The 5533-nt window shown below is 31.6% G+C and overlaps 1 long non-coding RNA gene across 1 annotated transcript; it reads right to left on the minus strand.

Moving 5' to 3' along the window:
* Positions 1-867: 867 nt before the first annotated feature.
* LOC130625321 (uncharacterized) lies at positions 868-2850 on the minus strand. The gene is made up of 3 exons (XR_008981700.1): positions 1629-2850; positions 1148-1459; positions 868-991 (listed from the first exon to the last, which is right to left on the minus strand). It is a non-coding gene; the product is annotated as an uncharacterized LOC130625321 (long non-coding RNA).
* Positions 2851-5533: the final 2683 nt, after the last annotated feature.

Raw genomic sequence — 5533 nt, forward strand, 5'->3', positions numbered from 1 at the left:
TTACCCCAGTTAAAAAAAAATAAAAAAAATAAAAAATATAATATTAGCAGGGGGGTTTGATCACACATGATCTTGTCTTTGGAGAGTAACGACTCTATTATTACCTGAGTTAAAAATAAAGAACAGCAAAGTTGAACAGAAAGTGATCAAAGTTTATTATAAGAAGATAGGGATGTCTAGTTTCTGCTGATGACCGTCCGCGGACGTCTTCGAGGTGACCCAGCTAGACATCTACTTAGGTTCAGAAATATTAGTTGAAACCTACCTACCCTTAGTTAAAGTTCTGTTCATCTTTTCAAATGTGTGTGTCCTTTTTATTTTTTTATATTTTTTTAATTAATTCCTTGTAAAAAGGGAGAATTGTGCTTTTTGAGGCATGTTCTCTAGAGGAGTACAACTCTAGCTTATTTCCAAAGACCTAACAGGTTGAGTTCATCATTGCGGTGGCTTGCCACCTCTTTGTAAATTATTTTTTTTTTACAGTTTCCTTTTCATGAAAGGTCGAATGCACGCGTTTATACTGTACTACTGGAAAAATCCACGGGTTTGCCTGTCCTTTTTAGGTACAGGTTTTTTTTTGTAAGCAACAAAAAAGAAATTAAGTGTGACTTGATATTGCTTGTTCTTATTTTTAAAGACTAAGCTGTTTATTAACAAATAACGTCGACCAAATTCACATTTAGGCTAGCTTTTACGTTTTTCATACTGAACTCACAGAACACGATAAGTATCGGAAGCTTTGGTGCTAATAAAATTTCTTATTTCTTTAACCTATTTTCAAGCTGGGAAATGATTTTAACAATTAGCGCCAATTGCTGAATATATATTTCAAAAAATAAATTGGTCTTACAAGTTACATAAAAAGAATAAAACCCTAAAAACTATCATATTTCTTCTTTAAAGCCTTATCGAAACGGCGGGAAATCGACAAAACTCTTTTACTGTTTTCTGTAGTGTGTTTTTGACGTGTGTCATAAATCTGTCGAAGTATCTAAAATAAACAAACTACATGTTTCATAATGTGGAAAAAAAGAGCTTTAAGGCGAGAGGCCCTTTCGTTAATATAGCATTGACAAGACACGTAAAAATAGTCAAAATATATATTTTTGTACGGACTTTTCATAATAAAAAATAAAATAACATATACCTGTTACAAGCTTTACAAGGAAGAGGTTTGACTTGACCAATATGATAAATCTTCGTGTAATAATTAAGCAGTCTAACTTGTCTTAATTTGAAAAGTCCAGCCAACTTGTCTGAAACCTAGTGCACAGCTTTCATATGACGGTCAACTTTACCTCCTATATATTGACATCTATTGAATGGACATTTCACTTCATATATTATTCTGCTATTTATTGCTATGACCTTTACAGCATCTGTACTACCAAGATGATTCTGTAGATCGCTTAGGATCTCAGTGCACCGTCGACGCACGAAGTTAATAGCCTGAATATGTCTGAAATTTATAATGCATAATATAGTAATTTCTTTAAGTAAAAAACATTTTCGCATTAACTTTCGCATTTTTAATTCAAGCAAAATTAAAATTTTGGCAATGTACAATGAACCAAAACAATAACAACAGCAAAAACAACAACAACAACTAGAGTGAATTATTTAACTACCTTGGATTGTTGTCGGCAGGAATGTTGTGAATAAATGGCAGTTCTAAATAATAAAATAATAAAAACACACAAATAGTACTTTTAAGGTAATGTTGTTATTAATACAGGACTTCCCTTATTTCTAGTATTCATTTCCCACATAGATATAGTATCAAGGTAATGATTAAAATTTCCAAATGGAAGGAGACTTAAAAAGCTAATCGATCATAAGAAGATATACAATAATTTCAGGATTACAAGCGAACAAGTAAAACAGCATAATTAAAAAACATAAAGAATATATACGATCAAAGTGTAAGCCAATATTTAAAATGTGTATAAAATGTGACCAAAGAAATTAAAACTCGTTTATATAGATATACAGATATTATAAAAAAAGTACCTGGATAAAAGTTTCGATCACCAGAATACTTGAACTTCTATTCATTCGATTTTAACATTGTTTTTTATTTATAATGACCTAATGAAAGAACGTATATATAGACATTTTCTCAACAAGTAACATTTTTCTTCTATTAACAGAGCGCAAATTTTACATGCCTTTATTCAATTTTGAAAATTTATCCACACTAATGAACAAAAAAAAGAACAAAAACATATATATTTACATCATATGTATTTCAATATACATTAATATACATTCAATTTACATCAGCAGTTTCTCTTTTGGATCTGTATATTTGGATTTACGTAAAATAATGTAACAATGTGTTGTAAAATGTGCAAATTTCTCAAAGCATATTCGCAATACAAATCTATGTATAGATAGAAAAGTATACAATTCTATGTCATAGAGACAAAAATAAACTGTATTAGTTACAATTAGATATGAGTAATTGCTGAGCTTCTCCTGATATATGGAGCACACCAGCCTCACTCAGAGCATGAAGAACGTAAGTATGTTTTACCATCCTTCGAAATTCTCCACACAACCTTACTTGGGTCACCAATGCCATATCTACATTCTGATAGCTTATTCAGCCACATGCCTTCAATTTTACGCCCAGTTGAAGACACTACTTTTAAAAGCCATAATGTTTCATCGTCATCAGGTTGAGCATATACAGACAATATATGCCCAACAGTTATGTCTGATTTTGGTAACACTAAACAAAAAAATATTTACTTTATGACCACATTCAATGTATTTTTTAGTTGCAATCTCATTTTTTGCATTGCATTCCTCACATTTCTAAAATAAACAAACAGTTTTCCATAACTACGTTATGACTAAGATACTGTAATAACCCAAAATTCATTGTTAGCACATCAGAAAGTCCACAAGGATTTGCCTGTTGTAATGACCACTTTTAACACACAAAAATATGAATATTGTTATAGATTAATAACCTATGAAAAAATCCACCTGTTTAGGAAGATTACAGATATCAACACAAAATTCAGATTTGATTACCTTTATATATTATTTATATGTAAAGTGACTTGACGATGCTAAAGAAATAAAAAATAATGTCAATGTAAGATTTATTAAAAACTGGGTTAGTGCCCCACTGCTCTGCCAACTGAGCTATCGGTCTGTACTGAGACAAGTTTGCAATTGCCTTTTCTCTCACTACAGGATTGAATCCCGCATATATACATATACATATTTTTTATTTATATATAGCTATATATCTTATCAGCTAGCTGTTCGTCAAAATTTGTATATAATCTTATGTCATTAAGCTGCTCACTGAAGAGGAAACAGTGAATAAATATTGGTGACATCGATTTAAGATTTTAGATTTTTTGTGTGAAGGAGTCAGTCCCCAACTCTATTTATGAAAAATATCATTGTCAAACAGGATGAAAGTTACTTGTCAGAAAATAACAAAAATGGTTTTGACGTAAACCTGGAAGACTTACAGTAGGCACTAACTTATGTAACATACGTGTTTATGGGCACTGATTTGTCAGATAAATTTCATTTAGCAAAACTGCCTAGCTAGTCACCCAGGCCTAGGATGTGCAACAAAAAGTTTTTGTAGCGATTTACACAAAATAAACAAACAGTGGACATATTTTTTAGTTTCCACAAAGCCAGGTCAGTTATAACTATAAAAAAGTTCAACAAAAGGTGCTAGGATAACCCCTGAGAATTTTTCACCCCTGTGCTAGCTAGCTATGGCTACACTGTGTATAACTATGTAAAAACTTATTTGTCAATGCTAGGTATTTCATTTTAAACACAGAGTGGGTCTTAGCTAGCTAGCTAGTTTCGAATAATTTTCTTCTCTCTCTCTTTCTTACAGATTAAAATGAAGGTAGCTATAGCTAGCTAAAACTCTGTTTTATCCCAAGGTTATAAAAACATCAACCGTCATATCTTACTTTCATTGCTCAACTTGTTAGATTCACTACTTTCTTGTCGAGATTCAGTATCTTCCATTTCTTTTATTTTTTAGAATTAATAGCTAGCTAGCTACGTATATATATTTATTCTTTGTTGTTCCTTTCGTTCGCTCCGCACGTGGTGGCTCGTTACTTTTTTTTATTAAAAGCAGAACGAGTTAATATTTGTTCTGCAAAATATGTTCTGTAAAGTAGACTAAATTACTATCATTAACATAATATTTTTTAAATTTCAGAAAGTATGATTATCATAGTTTATTCTTGGGAGGACATGTTGGTTTTAAAACATGTACTGGGGAAGGATATATATCAACATTCTTTAGTTTCATGAATTGTCCGTTGTATCCTATTATTAGGGAGCTTGAAAAATTACGAAGGCGGTATTCTAAGACAGCATTCCGAATTAGTTTATTCTTCTACGCATGCCAGGCCATCTTTAAAAGAATTAAAAGCCGTGTCAAAACATGTTTTCTCGGTTAATTAAATATTCAAGAGAAAATGGCTAGATTAAACTACTTGGCCGTCGCGTCGAGAATATTGACGAAATTTGAAAAATTTGGATGTATAGTGGGGGCGAGGTGCGGAAGTCCTATACACTCTCCACCGTACTTTCTTTTCATTTATATTTGGCTAATTCAGGAGTAAATGGGCCTTGCTGCGCACAGCTTGCTTACGCTCGCTTGGCTCCGCAAAAATAAGACCAATTAAGGCAATACATCAATTTCCCGTAAAAAAAGTGTAAACAGTTGAGATAAACTTTCTTAGTGAGGCAAGCTTATTTGAGCATGAGCCCTCTAGCAGATACGCCAGATTAAAGTCAGTCATATCGACGGAAATTACTTTTATTCAATTGTAAATGATGTTAATGAGAGATTAGAACAAAGGAGACGAAAATATTTCCTAGTTAAAGTAACGATTTACCTGTCTAAACAGAAAGGATATGTTCTAAATTAACTGCGTTCTCAGCATTTCTCAGTTCTTCTCTAAAAAACTAATTTTTCAATTTTGCATAAAATTTATTACAGCAGTTATAGCTTCTAAAACACAGGAAAAGAATAACAAAGCGAAGAAATATGTGAACTGTTGCAAAGGGTGAACTATCTTTTAAAAGCCTGTATATTACAAGCTCATGCTTGGCATACCGTTTTTAAAAATCATATTGTCAAAACAAGGTATTTTTAACGAGCCTGAAGTTTCTAGAACGACGCAGTCGAAGCTTTTAGAGATGAAAACGATTTGAGGATTTAAGTAAACATATTTTTTTAATTTTTTTTGCCAAATGTTTGAAGCTTTTAATTAATAGAAGATTTATTTTGAAAAGGAAATAATAATTCTTGGCAGGAAAATTACAACATAAACTGTTTGAGGTATCTATGCCGAGAAATGTTACCCGAGGTTGATAAAATTCCTTTAGAAGAGATAGATAAAACAGTTTATACTGTATTTATTAAGTGATAGCTATATTGTTTAGGTTTGTAAAAATTTGTAAAAGCTAGGTTTAGATAAAGAAAGAAAACGTTCATAAAACAATGGAATATCAATGCATAGAATGC

The sequence above is a fragment of the Hydractinia symbiolongicarpus genome, chromosome 14, assembly GCF_029227915.1.
Source record: "Hydractinia symbiolongicarpus strain clone_291-10 chromosome 14, HSymV2.1, whole genome shotgun sequence".
Classification (NCBI taxonomy): domain Eukaryota; kingdom Metazoa; phylum Cnidaria; class Hydrozoa; order Anthoathecata; family Hydractiniidae; genus Hydractinia; species Hydractinia symbiolongicarpus.